The sequence below is a fragment of the Gopherus flavomarginatus genome, chromosome 5, assembly GCF_025201925.1.
Source record: "Gopherus flavomarginatus isolate rGopFla2 chromosome 5, rGopFla2.mat.asm, whole genome shotgun sequence".
In the NCBI taxonomy this organism is placed as follows: domain Eukaryota; kingdom Metazoa; phylum Chordata; order Testudines; family Testudinidae; genus Gopherus; species Gopherus flavomarginatus.
In genome coordinates, this window is record NC_066621.1 from 160,065,469 (window position 1) to 160,092,265 (window position 26,797).

A 26,797-nucleotide genomic window follows, 5' to 3' on the forward strand; every position below is an offset into this window, starting at 1 on the left:
GGATACTGTTTTAATCTGCATCACATTTCAATTCTGCTTTTAAATGTATGCAGTAAGGTAAGCCTGGCATATATTGAGTATTATTTTGAATTTTTCAGTGAATTTGTTTTGACAGTATCTGTTCCTCTTTTGTGTTCACTTCCTGTGTGATTCCTTGCAAATGACAACCAAACTTAGAATTTTAATCTAGTATCATAAGAATATTTCCAGAACAGTCATTTCAGATTCATAATTGCAAATATTCATATTATGAACTGGATTGTAACAGAGAGGCTTCATGCATTCAGGGGATAGAAACATACCAAGTGTCCTATGATCAAGATGTACAAAACCAGGAACCTAATTTTATCTCCTAAATCAGTGGTTCTCAACCAGGGTTACATCAAGATCTTCTAGATATTTGCCTAGTCTTACAACCTCACTGCATAAAAAAAAACTAGTGAAGTCAGTATAAACTAAAATTTCACATGAACAATTAGTAGTTTATACTGCTCTATATACTATACACTCAAATGTAAGTACAATATTTATATTCTAATTGATTTGTTTTATAATTGTATGGTAAAAATAAGAAATTAAGCAAATTTTTCAGCTATGACATTTGGTATTTTTATGTCTGATTTTTATAAGCAAGTAGTTTTTAAGTGAGGTGAAACTTGGGGCACACAAGACAAATCAGACTGTTGAAAGGGGTTCAGTAGTCTGAAAAGGTTGAAAGCCACTCTCCTAAATTATATTTAGGTCCTGGTTCTGCACATATTTAATGATGTGCTTAACTTTAAGCATGCAAACACTTCTATTGGACTTTAGTGAAACTACTCAAGTTTAAAGTTAAGCACATGCATAAGTATTTGTAGGACTGGAGCTTGATTTGCAAAAACAATGAGCATTCTGCAACAGCCAATGACTTCTGCCCCCTCTTTTCTCACTTCTCCCTCCCAAAACCTATTGACCAATTTATGGTTTTACTAACTTGATCATCTCTGAGATGTTTTTGGGGCCCCTTTGAGGTGGGAATCAATCCAGATTTAGGTTACATTCCCTTGAGCTCTAGAGCACATTAAGTTTGAAGAAAGCAACAATTCTTAGTCAACAGTTCTGTGGCAATACACAAGAATCCATCTCACTCTCATTTGTGTCAAGCCTTCCTAGTATGATAAAAATATATTGACTGAATACACACAGCAAGCAGATCCAGCTAAGTCACTTTTTGAGTAGAACCATTCATTTCAACTGATAGGGGGCATATAAGTACCTACAATCTAGGCTTCATGATATGTAGATTTTTTGGTGAGAATTTAAGGGAAAAAAACAGGAAAAAAAATTTAAGGGGAGTGCCATGTCCATCCTAGCAGAACACTTATTGGAACACGCTATAGCCTTATTGATTATTTTAATGAGTTACTCACCCCAGAGAGCAGGTTTACACCTATTTTAATCTGTGAGAATTCAGCCCCCCAAATATCAACTACAATAGAGAGGTTGTCAAGAGAAGGGGGACCTCATATTGCACAACTGAGACTGCATAGTGCTCTTTCTATAATAATTACTTTTATTAACCAACCAAACAGCTGGTTTCGGTAATCAACCAAAAAGTAGGTCTTGTCAAACAAACCTGATTTCATTCTTTGAGATTACAAATTTGGTTGATAAAATAACTGTATAACTGAAATGTATCTGACATTTTTTTAAGACACTTGATTTAGTGTTGCATGGCATTCCAATTTTAAAAATAGCACTCATTAAAATCAGTAGAGTACATGTTGAATGGATTCGGAACTAGCTAACTGACAGATCTCAAAAAATAGTTGTCAATGGGGAACCATCATCAAATATGGATTTTCTAGGAGGTTCTGTAGGTATCAGTACTAAGCCCAATGCTATTCAAAATTGTCATCAATGATCTGGAAGTAAATATAAAATCACTGCTCATGAAATTTGCAGATGACACAAATTTAATTAACACATAATTAACACATCATCAGCATAGAAGCATGTCCTTTGGAATGGTAGCCAAAGCATGAAGGGGCATATGAATGTTTAGCATATCTGGAACATAAATACTTAGCAATGCTGGCTACAAAAGTGCCATGCTAATGCCTTTTCTCACTTTCAGGGGACAATGTAAATAAGAAACAGGCAGCAGTATCTCCCGTAAATGAAAACAAACTTGTTTGTCTTAGCAATTAGCTGAACAAGAAGTAGGACTGCATGGACTTGTAGGCTCTGAAGTTTTACATTGTTTTGTTTTTGAGAGCAGTTATGTAACAAAAAGAAGCTACTTTTGTAAGTTGCATTTTCACGATAAAGAGATTGCAGTACAGTACTGGTATGAGGTAAATTGAAAAATACTATTTCTTTTGTTTATCATATGTACAGTACAAATATTTGTAATAAAATAATAATATAAAGTGAGCACTGGACACTTTGTATTCTGTGATGTAGTAGAAATCAATATGTTTGAAAATGTAGAAAAAACATCCAAATATATTTAATAAATTTCAGTTGGTATTCTATAGTTTAACGGTGTGATTAATCATGGTTAATTTTTTTGAGTTAATTGCATGAGTTAACTGTTATGAATCGGCAGCCGTAATCATAAGCTGAATTTCTCTGAACTGTTGTAATGTTTGGTTTTGATGCAGTGCTTGTGCTGAAATTATGGTCAGATCCTAAGGAGTTAGACTGTCCAGGTGAAAAAACTTGCATTATTTTATCCCATGCATCCCACGAAAGCTCATGCTCCAAAACGTCTGTTAATCTATATGGTGCCACAGGACACTCTGCTGCTTTTGGAATAATTAGTTGAAACAAAGAAGATGGTCCAGGATTATTATTATTCTTTCACAGAATGTGTTAGTTCAGAAATCTTTTTAATTTTTTTGGTCTGGTTAGCCCAGAACGCTGTCCACACAATTTGTCTCATCTGCTTTATGAAACAATCTAACCTGTCCCTTTTTTTAGCAGCAAAGCATTAGGAGGCTGCGCTGTAAAGATTGGCTAACCCTATTTTATATTCAGAACATGCAGCTTTACCAGAGGAAATGTCTTGATGTATCTGCTGTTTTATTTTTAATGAAAACATTTCTCAGAATTGAAAAAAAGAGAGGACACTGCATAGCTCTTCAAGCACAAATCAACGCACACGCACAGAGATGGAAAAAACATCTAGAGATGAAAAACACCGAGGGATGGGTTGGAACCAGAATATACCCTCTCCCTGTGAACGCCCTAAAAATATGCAAATAACCCTGCAGTAAACACTAGGCTGCTGCTTTGAGATGTTTGTATTTCTAGATAAAATTTTACTTGGCTCTCCCTGCAGGGATTCCACCCTCTGGAAGCTTCCTTTAAAAGATACAGCTGGTGGAGGAGAGGGAGGATCTGCAGCGGTCAGGCCTGTGCGGTGCTGAGCGCTCTTGGCTTCGGTTCCAGTCAGTGGTGTAGCGGGAGCGCAGCCAGGGCCGGCTCTAGGCACCAGCACCCCAAGCATGTGCGTGGGGCGGCACTTTCCAAGGGGCGGCACTCCAGCTCCCTTTTTTTTTGCTTTGGGCGCAAAAAGCCAGGAGCTGGCCCTGAGTGGAGGTGAGCTGCAGGGGTGGGGGGCACAGGGAGGGCCACAGGAAGTAACCCTGGGGTGGGCAGAGGAACCGCTCCCCCCCAGCTCACCTCCACCTCCTCCCCGGAGCGCGCCATCGCTCCGCTTCTCCCCCTCCCTCCCAGGCCTGGGAGGGAGGGGTAGGAGGGGAAATGCAGCATGCCTGGGGGCGGGGGCGGGGATTTGGGGAATGGGGCAGGGAAGGGGCGGAGTTGGGGCGGGGCCATGTGGTGCAGGAAATTTTCTTTTCTTGGGGTGGCAAAAAACTTGGAACCGGCCCTGAGCGCAGCAGCTTCGAAGCTGATTCTTTCTGCCCTTGTACCAGCGCACCAGGAGATCGTGCTGCTGCTGTGGTCACCCCCTGCTGCAGCTCACTTGATCCTCCAACCCTTTTGCGGAACAAACAGTGCCTGTTTTCTAGGGGCTGTGTCCAAATTTCTCTAAAACTGCAGAAGAGTTATCTTTAAGTGCAGGGAAATAACAGGGTGATTTTAAAGCATTCATGCCAAACCTGTTCTGCAACAATCTTTCAGCAGGGCCAGCAAGGTGATGTTTTGAGTTATCCCACTCACTAATGTGACAGGCACTGAGACTAAATCACAGATCCATTTTTAGGAGTTGATTGTTTTCTTTAATCCTGACATGTTCAATATTTCCTTCTTGGAAATTAATGTCAGCAAATTTGGTTTTCCAGACAGTTCTCTTCTGGATCTGAACCATCTTCATCTCAAGGTTTTCTCTGTCTAGTCACTAGCAGTGTGTGACATAGAGATTTTCACAAACAGATCTGTCTGGCAGTTTGAGTTTAGTGTCTTTTCCAGTTGTAAAAACTTATATCATCCTGAACAGGTTTCCAATAACTCTGATTATATCTGTAAAAGTGGCAAAGAGTCCTGTGGCACCTTATAGACTAAAAGACGTATTGGAGCATGAGCTTTCGTGGGTGCATGCTCACTTCATTGGATGCAACTAACACGGCTACCCCTCTGATATCTGTTTATATCTGGATATCTTTGGTGCATTTCTTTGATGTTGTGTTGTCCCTGAAAGCAGCCAATTATTTCCAGATGTTTGCTTAGCAAAGGAAAAGTATTTTTAGGTCGCCAAAGTCCAAGTCTTTCTTTTCTGACTCCTTTTCATAATCCTTGCTATTCTGTCATGGTGTCATTCAAATTCCTTGATTGTTAAGTTTTACAGTTAGTGCATTGAAATGGTGAGGTGAAACTGAGCAAAAAAATGATCAAGTAATTCAACCACTGCAGCACCATGCTCCGAGCGTCTCTAGCTTCTGTTTGCCAGAAGCTGGGAGGGGTTAACGGGATGGATCAGATGATGGTTCCCTCTTCTGTTCATTCCCTCTGAAGCAAGTGGCATTGCCCACTGCTGGAAGACAGGATACGGGGCTAGATGGACTATTGGCCTGAGCCAGTACAGCTGTTCTTATGTCTTTATGCAAGCTTGTTCTGGGTAATACTGTCCCTTCTGACCTAAGAACAACCCAATTTCTCCCCAGAGTTCCAAAGTGTGACCAGAAACACAGCTGTGAGCAGGGACACCCAGAGGATTCAAGAGGCCTGGGGAAAAGCAATTTTGGGGGCCCCTTTCATAAAAAAAAGTTGCAATATTTTAGAATACTGTATTCTCATGGAGGCCCCTGTGGGGCCTGGGGCAAATTGCTCCATTTGCCTCCCCCTGTCCCCTCCCCCCCGGGGCGGCCCTGGCTGTGAGTTGGCCTAATCAGGCCAGAAACCATGAACCGTGTGCTATGTATTCCATGAGAAGCCCATCGGGAGAGCAAGAGCAGCGTGCTGGGGTAATTTGTTCACGGTGTTGCTAAGCAGATGGGTTGGTTTGCACTAGTCTGAGTTATTTCAGGGCATGTGGCTTCGTTCCAAATTGCAGTCTCCTGGCGGAAGAGAGAACTTCAGTGTTCTGAAAAAGCTCACGGACTTCAACTACTTCACACACAAGTCTCAAATCAAATTTTAATTCACATGGTCCCTCTCTGAGTAAAAATACTCCTGCTACTGCAACACATTTTAAAAATATTTTTCAGCTACTGCAGTTAAAGCTTCCTGCACAAAAAGGTTCACTATTTAGGCACCTGGAGTTGACAAGATCTCATTTGAAATATCTCATGCCGTATGTACACACACACGGGTGCAGAGGACAGGTGCATATCTATAAATAATCATTTGAAAGTATTGTATCATTTTGGGGCACTTGAAAACTATACGAAGCTTTAATTTTTGACTCCTACATTTAAGAAAAGCTATTTCTAATGAGTAGCCACATCAAAGACATGGGGTGCGTCGGCATCACTCAGGTCACTAGGTTGTCCATTTTAGGCTCCTGCCTAAGTCCAGTCAATCTAAAGGTGAGAGAAACTGTATTTTGCTCTGTGCCTTGCTGTTATCGGGCACACAGTATAACGTTCCTGCCTGGGGGGCACTGTGACTGCTGACACAGGACCTGTCGCCAAGGCAGTGCTTGGGGCAGTGCTTGGGGCCAATGGATCTGCACTTGTATGCGGATCTGCTGGCCGTGCTGCCCAGCTCTCACACACAGTTCCTCTTCTGGATAAACCACCACAGCTCTGCTGGATCCCCTGGCATGGAATGGAGCACGGAGAACCTTTGCACAGGGTTCGTCTCACCAGGTTCCACCTGTGCTGCAGAGACATGGGATCGTTGCTTTGAATGTTCAGCTCCTAAGAATGATCATTTGGATAAGGGAACCCTTTTTTGAGATTCATATATTGCCCAGGCTCACAAACGTGCAGTAAATAGACACGCCAACAGCATAGAGCATCGTTCTCAATAAGTCAAGAGAGGTTTTCCAATCTATTTAAAGTTTAAAATAGAGGGAGGAGGGTGGGGACCCAGATATCAGATGATAACTGAGTTTGCTCTGTCTCCCTACGTGGCAAGTTGGCTTGAATACTTCACAAAGTGTGAAACCAATTTCTTCTTAGCACACAGAGAAGAGGATGGCAGCTTCTCCTGCATCGTCTTGAAACTGCTTCTCTCTGTGAAGTTCTCTGGCTCAAACAAATGTGTTAATTAGAAGAATATTTTAATCAGGAAATTGAGGCCCAAATGAACTAGAGCTCTAGAAAGAGCAATGTGACTGCAGTGGCACGAGTGACGGCTGAGGCTAACTGCTGGGCACAGTCCTCTCTGGGTGTATGGTCAGGTGGCTTGTCAAGCCACTGCTTGGCCACTGCCGCCACACCTCTATATTTAGTGCACCAGCTGGAGTGGAGTGAGCGCCTGTAGGGGGACCTAAGCTGGGAATTACACATCCTAGCTGCTGTGTAGATTTGCCCTGTGAGAGTCTGGGCTCAGTTCCTGTAAAATAGGGTAACGATCCATTCTTTGCCCCTCGTCTGTTTCTCTTATGAGCTCTTCAGGGAAGGGACTACCTGTCACTGTGCATTGCTACCTAGTGTGTGGAGCCCCAGTCTGTGGTGGACTCGCTACGAGTTCCTGAAAGACAAATAATAAAACTGAGCTTATGAAAACGTAACTGTGTGAAAATCAGTGAGGGAATCAGTGAGAAGAGTTTTCTCCTAATAGATCTTGTTCCTCTTGTTTTGACCTGTTTTGAGTGTCAACCATTATAACCCTTTATTTGATAACGTAGTCGCCGTTAGAAAAAAGCCAGGATGTGGAGGAGCATTTGGAAATAAAAATGGTTAATTAAACAGCATGTGAAACCCAAAGGCTCAGTCTGAGACTTGAAAGCAGGATTCACAGGTTTCCTGTGAACTCTTCGTCCAGCCCGGAGGAGGAGGGAGGACAAAAGCTGTTTGAATGGTTAGAAAGGAGGGAGCTAACAGAACCAAGAGCTGTGCTGTTGGATTTTTTTAATGCCTAGCGTTGTGACATTATGTAGCAATCCTGTATGTTTACCAGAGCCATGTCCTATTGGTACAAACACAGCTGAGTGGGCAAAGCAGCTGAGATGCTGAAGAGTTTAACCCATTAATTTATTGTAATACATAAACTGCAAAGCGGAGCCTACATGAGCCTCGTGGAACCTTTGAACTTTATTTACAGAAAAACAGTATATCAAAATAAACAGCAGATGATCATAGTAAATAACTACACAGCACGGAAATATAGAACAAACTTCCCCATTACCCTGTGTTCAGAGTGCTACTGCTGCCGATGCAAGATTCAGGCCTATATATTTGCCTGAGATAGAATTTTGGATCTTGTTTGCCCATTTGATTTTTGATGTTTTTATATTCTTACTAATATGTGTGAACAAGGACACTGTGTTTACATCTGCCCACAAGCAGCTGGGTGAAAAGAGATGACAGAGAGAGCTAACATGTTGCTGGACAGAGTGGGAGTTTAATACACAAGCATACACTCGAAGGATAGTCCTGACTCAACTCCTCTCTCGAAATAAGGTTAAGCAACCAGTCGGGAGGGGCAAAGGAGGATGGGGGGGAGGTATAAGAAACACTAAAAGGCCTGTCCCTGACTGAAGCACAGCCTCACTTCTTACCCTCACCATGGGGTATATGAGAGATGATACCGAAGCCCCCAGATTCACAACCCTCCCAAACGGAAGGCATGGGACCAAGGTATAATTATGCCCGCTAAGGAAGGGGAAACTGGGACATTGGGAAAAAGGCTCTACCGGCTGCAAAGCTATAGATACACGTGCTTGATTAACCCCAATGCACATCGCATTGCCTGCACTTTGGACTTCCTGTCTTCTGCTTTCTGTGTGCATGACAAAAACCAGGGGAAGGGTGAAGGGAAACCCTCTAGCACCCGGCACCTCATCCCTGACCAAAGTTTGCAGCCTCTGCAGCCCGCTTAGAGAGACATGTGCTGGCATGCCCTGGAGGGCAGCAGATTCAGGCTATTTTGGACCATGTTCTTTGAAGTACAGTTTCTCTCTATTTATATTTTTACACAATTTAATCTTAAAATGGTGACTTTAAAATGTCAGGTCCATTTGACAGGTATTAGCTGCTGAAGATCTGAAATCACTAGAAAAACAACAACAAACCTTTCGCTTGTATAATTATTACAAAATTCAGGCTGTGTAACTGGTGATAATCGTTGGTGAGCCTTTGGACCCAAATTCGCTTCCACTGAAGCCCTTGGAGTAGAGCTGTGCAAACAAATGATTTTTTGGTTTGCTGGTAGTTCTGAAAAATAAAAATTAATCCTTTTGGGTTGACCTGTAATCTTTTTTGAAATTTTCAGTGAAGGGAAAAGCGAGGAAAAAAATTCAAGTCAAAGAAAATATTTCATCTTGATTTTGTAGCTTTTTAAGATTTTTGAATGAAATTTCAGAATGAAGTCACTTTAAATTGAAAAATCAGAAAGTTCCATTTTGAAAATGTCAGAACAAATAATTTAGATTTTTTTTATGTAGTCTTTTTGACCAAAGCAATTTGACAAATCTGACATAAATTTGCTAAATGTTTCAGCTGATCTGAATCTGCATTTTTTTTCTGAAACAAAAAAAAAAGCTTTGGTGAAAAAATTTCACCCAAACCTACTTGGAATTTTGTCCTTGGCATCAGTGGGGACTGGACAGGGCCTGTTCTGTTTGTACAGAGGGTAAGTTTGAAAACTTCTCCTCAGTGCACAGCAACAGGCAAAAGGGCTAACAGTGAGTTAGGAACTGTTAGGAAATGGATAGAAAATATCATAATCCCATCACTCCATGGTATGTCCACACCTGGAATGCTGTGTGCAGTTCTGGTCGCCTCATCTCAAACAGGAAACAGTGGAACTAGAAAAGGTTGAGAGATGGACACAAAGATGCTCACGGGTGTGGATTGGCTTCTGCAGAAGGAGAGGCTAAGAAGATTAGAGCTGTTCATCTTAGATAGGAGATGAATAAAGGGGGACATGATACAGGTTTGCACAGTCATGAATGCTGTGAAAAAAGTGAATAGAACAGTATTATTTACTCTTTCAAACAATACAAAGACCAGGGATCACCTCATGAAATTAGCAGGTTTAATACAAACAAAATGAAGTACTTTGCGACGCAATGCACAGTTAACCCATAGAACTCATTGCCAAGGGATTTTGTGAAGGCCAAAAGTATAATTGGGTTAAAAAAAGAATTGGAAAAGCTCATGAAAGATAGATCCATCAGTGGCTAATAGGCAAGATGTTCTGGGACAGAACCCCATGTTTGGGGTGACCCTGAGCCTTTGGCTAACTGAAGCCAGGAGTGGAAGATGAGGTAGATGACTCCATAATTACCCTATTCAGTACAACCCCCCTGAAGCCCTGATGTAGGCCAGTGTCGGAGACAGGATACTAATATGTCAGCTCTTACATTCTTATGACTTATGCTGCTCTTATGGTGTTTGGAAACCAATCCTAGTCATGCCCTGTGACCCAGACGCTCGCTGAAGGTATCATATTCACAATCTCTGAAAACCATCACTGCAATGTGAGCTTTAAAATGGCAACTGTCCCCTTGAATTTGCAGTCTCTCTCGTCACCTGCCTCACTTCACCCAACTGTGCCACCTCACTCTGGGCTCCTTGTTGTTTAAAATGACAGATTAATCTTCTGGAACGTCACTGTATTCACATTATCTGTAAATACATGTGATTTCCCCTCCCACGCTCATCCACCTCAGATCAGGATAATTCCAAAAGTTGTTTTATTCCAGTGAGATTTGACAGCAACAGAGAGGCAATTTACTGAGGATAGCTGTGGACTAGAATAAACCCCACACATGTGGTGACAATGTAAGTCCACGGAGTGACATTGCTGAGATCGTGGAACTCCTTCACAATTACAGAAAAGCAAATCATTATAAATAATCCTAGATGTGTTGAGTTCAGCATCCTTATAGCGATTGAAAAGTGTTTCCTGATTGCCTGTAGACTGTATTTACACATACTGTCTAACAGGTAAAGCAGGTCAGAGACTTCCCGAAGCGGCTGATTTACTTCAAAATGTGTTTCATATACGTGTCTAACAGGAACAGCAATTCCTTTGCAGATCTATGTCTGAATTTGCCTTTCTGGAGTTTTGTCTTCTGAACGGTCTCATATCCTTCCTCCTTCTAATCCACAGAAGCATGTTAATGGCAACAACAATTACTGGGGATTGGAAGCAATTAGACATTTAATATATCTAAATTAGCCTACCTGCCCACAAAACTTTCCACCGAAAATTAAAAATGCACAGTTATAATTCTACCTCCACTGACTTGGCACTTCTATTTATGTGAAACAGAAATAGTTATATGCATTTTATCTTCCATAAGGATAAAATATGTCATTTATGTGTCACATCTTGTATCAGAAAAGGAAATTTATTTCGCAGAGTTTGAAAATTTAGCCTTAAAACCCTCTTGAGATTGAAATAAAGAAAATAAATTAGTTCATTTCCCAGTCAGATATTCCAAATGTTTGTTACCCTATTTGTTACATGTTTATGAATGATATCATAATTGGCCCATCTCTTTGTTTTTGAGCTCTTATACACGATTTGACAGTCACTTACAAAATTTTGCAAACTTTTTAAAAGTTATTTCAAAGTCTTCTCTTTTCTAATTAGAGTAAATCCAATAGGCTTAATCTCGCGTCATAGTTTCTTACTTAGATTGTAAGGTCTCTGAGGCTCTTCAGTGTGTTTTTGTGTGATGTACACAAATAAAATGGCTAATATAAGAAGATTCAGTTGTTAATCCAATGCCTTAGGTGCTACCACAGGATAAGCTCTGGTCTACTCTACAAATTTATGTCAACATAACTAAGCGAAGTAGTTATACTGATCTATCTGTTCATGAAGACAAGTGTGTGTTAACGGGAGGACTTCTCCCATCGACACTGCAGCCACTACTCAGGAAGGAAGAGTATCTATGCCAACAGGAGAAGCTCTCCCATGGGTGTAGGTAACATCTTCACTAAGTGTTGCAGAACTGAATTTGTAGACAACCCTTAAGTACTAATAGTCTAATGCCTTGTGCTATCTTTGTGGTCTTCTGTTGCACCCCTGAATTGCAAATCTATCCTTCATGTTGCACAGAGATCAATCCTGTTCACAGGATTCCAGAAGGGATTCTTTCATGGTCCAGTGTTGTGACCATTGAACTCCCTTATCATTGAATTCAGTGGGAGAAGGAGTGAATCCCATTGTCATGCTGCATTTTTGTTTCCTTTCTGCTTAGACTAATACAGACTAAAATTGGTAATTTGATCGTCCCTCTCCCTTCCTCCGCCATTCCCTCTCCCCCTCTGCCCGTCTGTGCTCTAGACTGCTGGAGAAAAAAAAAATTGAAACTGCAACATACTTCAGATATATTTTCTGCTCAGTGTTCTAGGAGGTTATTAATTGGACAAATTTCCCAGCTTTGTATTTTTCTTGAGACTATTTTATATTTTCTGCCTCCAACTATGCTGGATATTTATTTGCCCTGTCACCTAAAAGGGACCAAATCCCTTTTCAGAGATTGTATCTTTCCTTATTTTTTGTGTGTTTCCATCTTTAGTGTCGTCTTGGGGTCAGATTCATCACTAGTGCCTGAAGGCATCCTATATCCTGACAATCTCTAGCCACTGAAGCAATGTAGAGACACCCTCAGCTTGCCCTGGATACTCAACTAGAGCCCACACAGCCCTAAGATTTGGGGAACAACACAATGGTGACTTCCCATGGCCTTTGTCCCCTTCCCTTGAGATGTGATGGGCAATCTTTTGCTGCAGCTCAGGATCTGGGCCTCTTTATTCATGTCTTCACACAAAAATGTGAATTTGCAGACTGAAGGATACAAAATGGAATGCCTATATTAAGACATTTGCTTTCAGTTTAATTGTAAAAGGCCCTTTATTAGTTTATTGCCTAGGAAATTCTGTTGACAAGGAGCAGGCACTCTAGTGCTGAGTTCTCTAGAAAAAGTGACTTTTCAGAAGGCCTGAAGAGTAGATGTAAAGAAAATCTGTCAGCTAGATGCTGGCAGAGAAAAGCCGGATGCTGAGCCTGAATGAAAGGAAAGATCAGAACTCCCAACAGGAATATATAGCTTTTTTCCAAAAATTCTGGCAGTGCTATGGCCGATTAAAACCAGAGGGATCTGGCCCCTTGACTCCAGTGGTGCTATGGCCTATTGACACCAGTGGGGATCTGGCCCCACTGATTCCAATGGTGCTACAGCTGATTGACACCAGCTGGGGATCAGGTCCACAGATTTTTAATCCAGAAGAGAATTCCAGTATCAAATAATTAGTACGAAAATGACCATCCTTGACAGGTTAAGGGTCAGTGCACCCAGAGGAAGTTTAATATTTCCAAAGGAAAGGAAATTTTTAAAGTAAAATTTAATGAAAGCAATATAGAGTTTCCTTTGCACTGTTTCTAATTATCCAAAGACAGCTACACATTTTACTCGTGGGGGACTTCTGCGCAAGAAAATTAAAAATTGTGCAATTTTTTAAAAATTCTGCATGCATTATTTTCAAATTTTACAAAATTTGGAATATTTTATTTGTCAAAATAAAACAATAACATCACACCAGTTTCAATTATTTTTGGTCATTTATTTCACAATACCTGTTAGCAAGTATGTCTATAACAATACAGAGAACAAAAAAGATTCAGAAAATGTTTTTGACAAATAGATTTCTGTCTGACTGCCCAGCAGCCCACACTTTCTGTCCCCCATAGCTCCTGTCTCATGACCTGGCCTGGCAGGCAGTGCGAAGAAGGTAGGCTCTTTCTCTTCCCTAGTTGGCTGGGAGCTGCTGCTGAACTCTATCGCCACTGCAGCCTCTGGTAGGCAAAAGGCAGAACTGAAGCAACTTTTCAGAGGAAGCTTTTTACACACAAATAAAAAAAAATTGCATGGCTTATTAATTATGCACATGCACAGTAGTGCAGAATTCCCCTAGGAGTAAAATTTTGCAAGTGACTTGTGATAAAGTCAATGCAGCTGCACAAATTTTACTGGCAGAGCATTTTGCCTGATTATCTTGGTGATGCTTCAGTGAGTGATCCTGTAACCAGTGCCATTCCACAAGCATAGTCATTGCTCAGTGGACTTGAAACCTAGCTCAAATCCTTTTGGGTTTAGACAGATAGGAAGATATTGTGGACGAGGCCCCTGACTTGGCTCAAGAGCCTTGCTTTCAATTCCTAGCTCTGCCACATACTTCCTGTGTGGCTATGTGCAAGTCCCTTCTCACTTTGTGGCTCGGTTCCTCATCTGCACAATGAGATTGCTGGCATGCTGCCAGGAATGGCTCACGAGTGTGAGTGCTGCTGTCAGGGCAGGCACCCCGAGCTTGTGGTGTGTTCTGTAACTGGATTTCACCAAGCCGGTAACAAGTGTGAACTCCTTAAGTACTACAATAGTCTTAGAATGGAGTCACAGAAAAACTGGAGAGCCTACAGGGACAATCTTGCCAGCCAGGAAAGCTGGACTATTGTATAATTTGGTCACTTATATCAAAAATCACAACTATTCCAAGGTACACCCAGTCCCAAGAGACCAGTGACTCACTCAGGTCGATTTGCATCTCAGATCTCGCACCAAAGGCAATGCTGGTAGCCATTTCTATAGTGAACTGATTAAAGGGTTATTAGCTAGCCAAAAGAAATGAGTTATTAAGAGGTTAAGGCAGGTAAAATATATGTACAGGTGAGTCATAATCTATAATTCCAAATGGTAGCAGTAATCTGCCAGTTTTCCAAAAGTCTCTCAGGGCTGCCCAGAATAACTCTGAGGATCTGCATCTTCTCATGCAGTTATTCTGCTCCATTAGAATCCAAACAGTCCAGAGATGATGACTTTTTCCTTGTGTCCATACTTCGGTGGCTTCTTTCCAAAAACAAGCTGACAGAGTCACTACCCATGTGTGCTCTTTCTCTGAGGGTGGAGAGAGAGGAATGCATTTAGAGACTGTGCTCTCTGATCATCATGCACAATGATCGCTCGCCTTCAAATGTGCAAGAATTAGCACTTTCCTGTTACAATTGTTCATTTGCATTACACAAGGCTTTTTTCTCATTTGATGGGTTATTTGGTTACAGGAGTACACACGCTGTAAATGTTTGTCATCACATTCTAACAGGATACAGATAATTGAAAACAATGCATGCAGCATCCCATTGGTTTTCATGGAAGTTAAACACCATTCTTACATATTTAACACAAATCAGTTTGATCTACTGTAATACACAGAAGAATTTGTCTAGTTTGAGCTGTGTGTGTGTCAGGTCTCAGCAGACAACTGGTCTGCCAGCGTCACAATTATAATAATGCCTGTGTCCGTCTTGTCTATTTAGATGGCAAGGGCTTAGGAGTAGGAACTGTCTCTTGGTCACACTGTGATTTTATCTGGGACTCTAAGAGATACAAATAGTTAGCAATAATAATCACCTTTCCAGGCCTACCCAGCAACCCAGCTAACACACATGGTGCCCACTGAGAATAGCGGATGGCAACATCCTTTTGTCTACATTCAGAGTCACCTGAGCTCCAAGGGTGGAATCCAGGCTCCCATGAAGCCTGGCAAAACTCCCTTTGATTCATTGGGGTCACTGTTTGAAACACAGACTCTAAAAGTCTGACTCTCAGAGATTCCAAGGCCCTAAGGAACCACTGTGATCGTCAAGTCTGACCTCCTGCATGACACAGGCCAGAGAACTCCCCCACAATAATTCCTACAGAAGATCTTTTGGAAGAAATACCCCATCTTGATTTAAAAATTGCCAGTGGTGGAGATTCTACATGACCCCGGTAAATTGTTGCAATGGTTAATTAGCCTCACACTTAAAAATTATGCCTTATTTCCAGTCTGAATTTGTCTAGCTTCAACTTTCAGCCATTGGATCATGTTAGACCTTTCTCTGCTAGATTGAAGAGCCCATTATTAAATATTTATTCCCCATGTAGATACTTGTAAAGTGAGCTTCTTACCACATACCATCTCATTGCCGAACTAAATAAATTGAGCTCCTGAGTTGTTCTGCTATAAAGCAAGTTTTCTACTCCTTTAATCATTCTTGTGGTTCTTTTCTGAATCCTCTCCAATTTATCAACAACCTTCTTGAATTGTGGACTCCAGAACTGGAAACGATATTCCAGCAATGGTCACACCAGACAAAGCAAATCCGGCAAATAAAGCAGTAAAATAACCCCTCTACTCCTTCTCAAAATCCACTGCTCTATGCATCCAAGGATCGCAATTTAGCCCTTTTGGCCACAGCATCACCCTAGGAGCTCAAGTTCAGCTTATTATCCATCACAACTCCCAAAACTTTTTCAGAGTCACCGCTTCCCAGGATAGAGCTCCCCACCCCCTTCTGTAAGTATGGCCGACATTCTTTGTCGTAGATGTACACAATTACATTATGCTGTATTAAAACATACCTTCAGGTATCAGAGGGATAGCCGTGTTAGTCTGGATCTGTAAAAGCAGCAAAGAATCCTGTGGCACCTTATAGGCTAACAGACATATTGGTGCATGAGCTTTCGTGGGTGAATACCCACTTCGTCAGATGCATGTAGTGGAAATTTCCAGGGGCAGGTATATATATGCAGGCAAGAAGCAAGCTAGAGATAATGAGGTTAGTTCAATCAGGGAGGATGAGGCCCTGTTCTAGCAGTTGAGGTGTGACAACCAAGGAAGGAGAAACTGGTTTTGTAGTTGGCAAGCCATTCACAGTCTTTGTTTAATCTTGAGCTGATAGTGTCAAATTTGCAAATGAACTGAAGCTCAGCAGTTTCTCTTTGAAGTCTGATCCTGAAGTTTTTTTGCTGCAGGATGGCCACCTTTAGATCTGCTATTGTGTGTCCAGGGGATTGAAGTGTTCTCCTACAGGTTTTTGTATATTGCTGTTCCTAATATCTGATTTGTGTCCATTTATCCTTTTCCGTAGGGACTGTCAAGTTTGGCCGATGTACATCACAGGACCTAACCAGATCAGCAACACCATCACCGGTTCATTCACCTAGGGCTGCCCAGAGGATTCCGGGGGCCTGGGGCCATCGGCGGCAGGGAGCTCCGGTGGACCTCCCGCAGGCATGCCTGCGGAGGGTCCGCTGGTCCCGCAGCTCTGGTGGAGCATCTGCAGGCACGCCTGCGGGAGGTCCACCGGAGCTGCGGGACCAGTGGACCCTCCGCAGCCATGCCTGCGGGAGGTCCACCGGAGCCGTGAGCCCGGCAAGCGGCAGGGGGCCCCCTGCGAGGCAAAATGTCTACAGCCGGCCCTGTTTGGCGGCGGGGGGCCCTTCCATTCTGGGACCTGCCGCTGAAGTGCCCCGAAGACCCTAGGCGGGGGCCCCCCGCCGGCGAATTACTGCCGAAGCGGGACCTGCCGCCGAAGTGCAGCCCGCTCTTCAGCGGTAATTCGGTGGCGGGGAGCCCCTGCCGCGGGTCTTCAGGGCACTTCGGTGGTGGGTCCCTGAACTGAAGGGCCCCCCACCGCCGAGTTACCACCGAAGACCAGGTTGCACTTCGGCGGCAGGTCCCACTTCGGCGGTAATGCAATGGCGGGGGGTCCTTCTGCCCCAGAGTGGAAGGACACCCCCGCCAGCGAAGACCGGGAGCGGAAGAAGCTCTGGGGCCTGGCCCCACAAGAGTTTTCTGGGGCCCCCGAGTGAGTGAAGGACCCCGCTCCAGGGGCCCCGAAAAACTCTCTTGTGGGCCCCTGTGGAGCCCGGGGCCTGGGGCAAATTGCCCCTCTTGCCCCCCCCTCTGGGCGGCCCTGCATTCACCTGCATATCCACCAATGTAATATACGCCATCATATGCCAGCAATGCCCCTCTGCCATGTACATTGGCCAAACTGGACAGTCCCTACGGAAAAGGATAAACTGACACAAATGAGATATTAGGAATGGCAATATACAAAAACCTGTAGGAGAACAGTTCAACCTCCTGGACACACAATAGCAGATCTAAAGGTAGCCATCCTGCAGCAAAAAAACTTCAGGACCAGACTTCAAAGAGAAACTGCTGAGCTTCAGTTCATCTGCAAATTTGTCACCATCAGCTCAGGATTAAACAAAGACTGTGAATGGCTTGCCAACTACAAAACCAGTTTCTCCTCCCTTGGTTTTCACACCTCAACTGCTAGAAGAGGGCCTCATCCTCCCTGATTGAACTAACCTCGTTTTCTCTAGCCTGATTCTTGCTTACATATATATACCTGTCTCTGGATATTTCCACTACATGCATCCGATGAACTGGGTATTCACCCACGAAAGCTCATGCTCCAATATGTCTATTAGTCTATAAGGTGCCACTGGACTCTGCAGCCAAAACATACCTTGTTTGCTTGAGCCCAGCTTACCAAGAGATCCAGATCTCTTTGTATCAGTGACTAGTCCGCTTCATTGTTTACCACTCCCTCAATTTTTGTATTATCTGCAAACTATCAGTGATGATTCTATGTTTTGTTCCAGGTCACTGATAAAATGTTTAATAGTGTAGGGCCAAGAACCAATCCCCTGGGACCCCTTGTGAAGCACACCCATTTGAAGATGATTCCCTGTTTACAGCTACATTTTGAGACCTATCAGTTAGACAGTTTTTAATCCATTTAATGTGTGCAATGTTAATTTTATATTGTTCTAGTAACAAAATGTCTCTCTCCATATGAAACAAAATGTAAGGGATAGGAATCATTTTACACCTTCTTATATATAATTTTTGGGAAAAAAGTTGTCCTGGAGGCAGAAGGGTCTTCCTTCTTAATTGGGGCCTCTCAGACTGATCATGCCTAGCATTTATTTCCTTAAAGCATTGGAAGAGCAGATTATCTGCTGCAGATACTAATTCCTGAACCGTATCACAGACCTGCACAAATAACCATCTTCAGCTCTCTGAATTTGGCGAACTGACCCGAAATAAATCTTGCTGAGGAGTAATTTTTCAGACATGGCTGAAATAGTGGAAGTTCTGAGTTTACTGTAATCTCCTCTTTCCAGTGAGGATCTGTTCCATAGCCCTTTGAAGTCAATGAGAAGACTTCTATTGATATCATTGTGCTTTGGATGAGGCCTGCTATGCCATCAAAAAGCCTAAATCTCTGGTACTGCTTTCTCTCTTCTCCCTTTTTGAGAACTTTTGTGAAATGATTTCCCCCTTTGCAAAATGCTCTGTAAGTATGCAAAGAAAAATTCCTCTAGCTCAGCTAAATAATGTAATCTTGGGACTCCAGAAGGCTCTGGGTCTAATGCTGCCATTGATATACTCTGAACATTTAGGTCCTGGTTCTTTCTGTTAATTGACTCAGCTCTTTCAATGCATTTTACCATACTTTATGTAATTCACTTAGAATTTCACTGTAGCAACTCCTGATGTTAAATTATTAATCTCTCTCTCTGCACCTTGGGGGCAACTAATCTGGGGAACAAATACTTTGTCTTGTGCAATTGTGATACTTATTTCTCACCAGAACTGTGCTTTGTTGCATTGTAACTGGGGCTTCAAATCAAGCTGGTGCCATTGAGAAATGGAAAGTTCCATGCCATGTGCTGAAATATTTGATAAGCTCCTTTAATCAGAAGAACCAACTTCCCAAAAAATCTGTGTCGTGTATTCAAAGTACATAAAGCATAGAATTATTAAGCATTTAATTTTTTTTCAGTTTGTCATGCTAGATATTGTTGACTGATCTATTGATTGTGTATTAATTGCATTGATTACTTAAGAATTCCCAGTTAGTTCTCTGAGCCTGGGTAGGTTCTCATTCCAAGATCAGGCCCGAAATTATTAGAATTATTTTTAGCAGGGAACTCTGATATTCACAGTTGCAACACTTAGAAAAACGTTCGGTGTTTGCAATAATTGTATTAGCACAATTAGCAAAGCTACAAACACTCCAACCCAGCAAGGTAGAGAGAGAGAGGGAACACAGAATGAGCACCTGAGCATCCATATACTCGCACCATCCATTGCAGAACAAGTTACACTGTTAGTCATTATCTTCCTCCTCCTCCTCAACTTCCTCATCACCATCACCAGTGGTTGACATTAGGCATCTACCAAGCCACACAGGCCAGGATACTACTTTTCTCATGTGTTACCTTGATACCACTACTCCTAATGTATATTCTGTAGTGGTCTGATTCCCTTTTCCTTGTTTCTCTTTCCTCACCATACTAATGTTGGAGTGCTCTTCTCCTGCAGGTTACTAGGACAAGTTTATTAGTATATACATCTATTAGTTACCATGGTATTCCTGTGATTGGACGTCTGCTGATAGTCCTAACTTTAGAGCCCTGTGCAGATACAAAATTTGTATCCGCATATGATCCGCAGTCCATAAAAATGCTCTGTGGATATAAAGCGAATATCAGCAGATTTGCAGAGCTCTAGATACAACATTTGTATCTACATCCAATCCACAACCCATAAAAATGGTCTCCAGATATCCCTCATCCACATCTGCAGATGTAGATATCCATGGAGATAAAGCAAATATCCATGGATTTGCAGGGCTCTACATAACTTTACAATATCTCAAGTTGGTATAAACTGGCATCTTGTGGTTACCTGTCAGTGGTTTAGGCATTACAGCATTCTGTCTTGTGATATCTTATGATCTAGGGAAAAGAACAAGAGTACTTGTGGCACCTTAGAGACTAACAAATTTATCTGAGCATAAGCTTTTGTGGGCTACAGCCCACTTCATCAGATGCATGCAGTGGAAAATACAGTAGGAAGATATATATCTATATCTATAGATATAGATGTAGATATACACAGAAAACATGAAACAATGGGTGTTACCATACACACTGTTATGAGAGTGATCAGTTAAGGTGAACTATTACTGGCAGGAGAGAGAGAAACTTTTTGTAATGGTAATCAAAATGGTCCATTTGCAGAAGTTGACAAGAAGGTGTGAGGAACGGTATGTGTGTAGGGGGAAATAAATATGGGGAAATAGTTTTACTTTGTGTAATGACCCATCCACTCCCAGTCTTTATTCAAGCCTAATTTAAAGGTGTCCATTTTGCAAATGAATTCCAATTCAGCAGTCTCTTGTTGGAGTCTGTTTTTGAAGTTTTGTTGTAATATTGTGACTTTTAGGTCTGTAATCGAGTGACCAGGGAGATTGAAGTGTTCTCCAACTGGTTTTTGAATATTATAATTCTTGACATCTGATTTGTGTCCATTTATTCTTCTACGTAGAGACTGTCCGGTTTGGCCAATGTACATGGCAGAGGGACATTGCTGGCACATATCACATTGGTAGATGTGCAGGTGAACGAGCCTCTGATAGTGTGGCTGATATAATTAGGTCCTATGATGGTGTCCCCCGAATAGATATGTGGACAGAGTTGGCTCTCGGGTTTGTTCAAGGATAGGTTCCTGGGTTAGTGTTTTTGTTGTGTGGTCTGTGGTTGCTGGTGAGTATTTGCTTCAGGTTGAGGGGCTGTCTGTAAGCAAGGACTGGCCTGTCTCCCAAGATCAGTGAGAGTGAGGGATCAGTCTTCAGGATAGGTTGTAGATCCTTGATGATGCACTGGAGAAGTCTCAGTTGGGAGCTGAAGGTGATGGCTAGTGGCATTCTGTTACTTTCTTTGTTGGGCCTGTCCTGTAGTAGGTTACTTCTGGGTACTCTTCTGGCTCTGTCAATCTGTTTCTTCACTTCAGCAGGTGGGTAGTGTAGTTGTAAGAATGCTTGATAAAGATCTTGCAGGTGTTTGTCTGTATCTGAGGGGTTGGAGCAAATGCAATTGTATCTTAGAGCTTGGCTGTAGGCAATGAATTGTGTGGTGTGGTCTGGATGAAAGCTGGAGGCATGTAGGTAAGTATAGCGGTCAGCGGGTTTCTGGTATAGGGTGGTGTTTATGTGACCATCGCTTATTAGCACTGTGGTGTCCAGGAAATGGATCTCTTGTGCGGACTGGTCCAGGCTAAGGTTGAAGGTGGGGTGGAAATTGTTGAAATCATGGTGGAATTCCTCAAGGGCTTCTTTTCCAACGGTCCAGATGATGAAGATGTCATCAATGTAGCACAAGTAAAGCAGGGACATTAGGGGACGAGAGTTGAAGAAGCATTGTTCTAAGTCAGCCATAAAAATGTTGGCATATTGTGTGGCCATGTGGGTACCCATAGCAGTGCCGCTGATTTGAAGGTATATGTTACCCCCAAATGTGAAATAGTTATGGGGGAGGACAAAGTCACAAAGTTCCGCCACCAGGTTAGTTGTGACATTATCGGGGATAGTGTTCCTGATAACTTGTAGCCCATCTTTGTGGGGAATGTTGGTGTAGAAATCCATAGTGGCTAGGATGGTGTTTTTAGGAAGGTCACCAATGGATTGTAGTTTCCTCAGGAAGTCAGTGGTGTCTCGAAGATAACTAGGAGTGCTGGTAGCTTAGGGTCGGAGGAGGGAGTCTACATATCCAGACAATCCTGTTGTCAGGATGCCAATGCCTGAGATGATGGGGCATCCAGGATTTCCAGGCTTATGGATCTTGGGTAGCAGATAGAATACCCTTGCTCTGGGTTCTAGGGTTGTGTTTGTTCAGATTTGCTCTTGTGCTTTTTCAGGGAGTTTCTTGAGCAGATGGTGCAGTTTCTTTTGGAAATCCTCAGTGGGATCAGAGGGTAATGGCTTGTAGAATGCTAAGGCTTTGGGGGCTGTCAAGGTTCCTTCCCCATTCTGAACTTTAGGGTACAGATGTGGGGACCTGCATGGACACTTCTAAGTTTAATTACTAGCTTAGATCTGGTACCACTGCCACCATCCAGAATTTCAGTGTCTGGATCACTCCCTGTCCCCCTAAAACCTTCCCCTCCCTGGGTAGACTTGAGAGACTCCTTCACCAATTCCCTGGTGAGTCCAGATCCAATCCCCTTGGATCTTAAAACAGGGAGAAATTAACCATCCCCCCTCCTTTCTCCCACCAATCCCTGGTGAGTCCAGATCCAATCCCCTTGGATCTAAAAACAGGGAGAAATTAACCATCCCCCCTCCTTTCTCCCACCAATCCCTGGTGAGTCCAGATCCAATCCCTTGGATCTTAAAACAGGGAGAAATTAACCATCCCCCCTCCTTTCTCCCACCAATCCCTGGTGAGTCCAGATCCAATCCCTTGGATCTTAAAACAGGGAGAAATTAACCATCCCCCCTCCTTTCTCCCACCAATCCCTGGTGAGTCCAGATCCAATCCCCTTGGATCTAAAAACAAGGAAAAATCAATCAAGTATTAAGGAAAAAGGCTTTTAATTAAAGAAAAGAAAGGTAAAAGAAAACCCTCTGGGAGAGATTAGCATACCAGCTACTCTCACAGACAACAGATTCAAAATACAGAGGATGTTCCCCTGGGCACAAATTTAGTTACACAAAAAAATACCCAATTTGATTCTACCTCTATTTTTGATAATTCCCTTCATGGTACCAAGACAAGTTACAAAGAAGATAAACATAAACCTATTTATCCCTTTCCAAAACTTACTACTCTGATAAGAGGCTGGTTCCTTGATCTTTTTCACTCCGGCTGAAACTGAAACTCTCAACAAAGGAAAAACTTCCCTCCTTCCTTCTGAAACATTTTGTTCCCCCATTGGTCCCTCTGGTCAGGTGTTAGCTAGGCTAGGGGAACTTTTTAACCCTTTACAGGTAAAAGAGGCATTAACCTTTAACCATCTGTTTATGACAGGGGCCTTTTGCCTTGGTTAGTTTAGCTAAGCTATTGTCTTACAGGCCTTGAGGCTTATTGACTCATTACACTACTGCCTTTAACGTATATCTTTGCCTAACCTAGCGAATACCTACACCTATGAACTTTAGCAGTGATTAAAAGTACATCATTTGGCATCTTAAAATGCTAAAGACCTAACTAGGGAGGTAGAAAATTAATGAAAATGGAAACCCTGCATGTTGTTTTAATGTGAATTATCCTATCCTGCTTTTATTGGTGCAATGTCATTAGGATGAGTATTGAAAATAGAGCGGTAACCATTCATCAGAGTTTAGGGGACAATTTGCCTGAAAGACTTTTATCTGGTTGGCCACCCAGTGCACTGATGAGTTTATCAGATTACTTCGGCTGGGTGTGACACAGAGACCTTTTGACATCAACAGCTACAGCTCTGCTAGTATCCTCTTGTGAATGCACTGAGAGCTGTCATGAAGAAAGTGATTATTGTCTTGGAGGAAGGGAGAGAGAGTTTTACTTGAACAAATGAATTGATGCAGACTCTAGGGCTAAATCCACACTGCCCACAGTGTGAACTATGGTGGTGTGGATAGTAGTCTGCACCAAAGTGCTGCGCTGTAACTCCCCTATATTGATGCTATGGGTGTGAACTGAAAGGATCCTTGCTCATGTTAACACAGTTCTCTTCAAATAGGACTTGATAGTGCCCTGACATTATGCGGTGCTGAACGCTCACCTCTTACCTTGACTTTGTTGGGATTTCTGCATCTTTGGGGGTTCTCGGTCTCAGACCACTAGTACTGATGGGCCTGACCTTAGGCACTCAGGGTTGAGAACTTTGGCCAATGGAGCAAAATGGCCTTACAGTGAATTTTTCAGTTGGCCATACATATGCAAAAGATGAAGCGTAGATCTGGTCAAACACTTGCTGTCCTTTTTTCATGAAGAACACTACTTTATATGAAAAACCAGTATCATATTTTTGCATAAAAATATAAACAAAAAACTCTTTGATTTTGTTGTTGTTGGAAGAACTTGACATTTTATGACCATCTCTAATAAAACATCATTTAAAATATACTTATCTGCTCATCCTCAGATCAGTCAAGGTACTAAGTTCTCAATGAAAGTTTTGAAGAACATTGTCAGAGAGCTTTTGTTCTTTGGATTTTCCTAATTACAGGTGACCTTGTGGAGACAAATGGCAGCAGAGTTACTTGGAAGTTGTCAAATAAAGTCGATAGTAGGAATGCAATAAAAAACTCCTAATACCTGGACGATATGCCTGTACCCTGTGCTAGTACACGGTCACTCTGTCCTCCTCTAGTGGCTGATCCATATACATAGATTTCCAAGTTTTCCATCCCCTTGAGCTAAGGAAAGAAACCAAGTGCCAATGGAATAGGGAGGTGATAAGAATAATTTCATGATGTCTTAGATGGACATTACAATAATTCCATCTGAAAATGTTGTTGTAAGTATTGTTACAATGAACTCCCCTCCATCAGCTCAGAGTTAGCAAAGTGTGTTTCTCTAATGGCTTCCACACTTCATCTTTTAGTTTGTTTGCTTGGTGCATTTGACAGCACGTTTTGTATAGCCAGGCTCAGTATTTTGTTGATGGTTCGTTGCACTTCCTATGTCATGCCTGAACCTCATCCTTGCTTCTTTGCCGGGGCCTTAAGGTGTCATCTCAGTTACAGCAGCAAAAATGAAACTAAAAAGGCAGAAGGAAGACAGGTTCACAGAGAGGGAGGATGAGCCCTGCCCAAAGTTGAGTACTGGAGCAGAGGAAAGACACTTGGAAATATCCTGCATCTACTATTTAACTGAGGCTCTCTCCAAAATACTTTTTGTTTGTTTTTAACATTAATCAATTTCAAAAAATTCAAGCTGACACTGTCCCTTTGATTTTTGAAGACCGCAAGACCAAAGGATGGGCAGAAATCTGCAAGTTTTGTCGTTACTAGTCTTATTTATTATATGTTGTGTGATTTTGTGGGGGAGGGATAGCTCAGTGGTTTGAGCATTGGCCTGCTAAACCCAGAGTTGTGAATTCAATCCTTGAGGGGGCCATTTGGGGATTGGTCCTGCTTTGAGCAGGGGGTTGGACTTAGATGATATCCTGAGATCCCTTCCAACCCCAATAATCTATGATTCAAAGGTGCAAGGTGCCCAGGAGAGAAGAAAAAAGAGCAAAGTCTGTTTGGATGGTGCAGATTTCTCCCCTTATTGGGCCAGACCTGTTCTGCAGGTCAGTAAGGAGAGGAATGGGGTCATGTACTAACCTCCCTTCCAGAGGTGCAGAACCAGTCGTGGCACTCGGGAGAGGCCCTGGGGCTGTTACTGTGAACATCATGTCAGCCTCAATGCCAGAGGCAGGGAACCTTGTATGTCCCTCTGATCGGCACAGAGGATTGCTACAGAGATGACCTACCCTCTTTGGGAGGGAATTTATCAACAAGAGTGCATGGAAGTGCTGAGACCAGAGTGAATGTAAACTCCAAAATGGAGAGCAGGAAACATTATGCATGGAGGAGAAGGTCAATTTATTTCTGGCTGTCTGAGTCCCTTGCCAAAGATAATTAGCAATCAATAGCTAAAGAGGGTAAACAGGTGTCTGAGGGGAGATTATGTGAAACAGATTTCCCTCGGGAAGGAGAACTGTAGAGAAACAGAATGAGTTACACGTCTTCGTTTAATGGAAGCCTGTGGTGGTGTCTGAAAGGAAAGGGCTGAGCAACATCTTGTCAGTTCAAAAGGTACGAGAGGCGCCGCTTCCTGTACAATCTGCACTTTGGGGACAAAGCCAGGCCTAGCAGTAGGAGGTGTGAAATCAGAGAGACGTGGCCTGGAGGATTTAGGATATGTTATTTCCCCAACTGCACGCTTCTCTCCTTTTGTGTGTGTGAGCACAGTTATGCAAGCAGAAGAGTTGTTTCAATAGTTCCTTGGGGGTTTAGACCGTGCAGACAGCATTGCAAATCTGGCAGTTAGTGTTAAGACTTGGCATTTACTCCCCAAATGTATGTTAAAGTCAGGAAGCAAAGATGTGATAATGACATGCTAATAGTGTGGTGAAGGTGAAGAACCAGGAAAGTTCAAGAAGATCATTACAGAGTATATTCTTCCCTGAGATGAAAAGAAAATCAAATGGGAGCAGAGATCACCTGCTGGTGAAGTCTGACATTATTCATTGGGAAGGTGCTTCTAAAGCCAAAAAAGGACTGCACTGTGGGAATGATGAGATGCAAAGGACACTCTCATTTACCTTAATGGGTGTGGATCAGGACCTATCTGAGAAGACCTTGAACCCCGGATTGTCAGAGAGGAAGGCGGTCTTGGTGGAAACGTAACTCTGGATATCCAGTGTCTAACCTCACAGTGAAATACGGGTGCAACATCTGAGCATACACAAACCTTAGGGTTCAAATCAAATGCCCATGAAGGCTCATGAGACCACAGAGAAAGGATGGTTTCAATCTTCATTCTCTATGCACATCATCAGCTTTTCTTCTCAGCCTCCATACTACAAAATAGAAGAAAAACTTGACTGAACAGAGAAAAAGC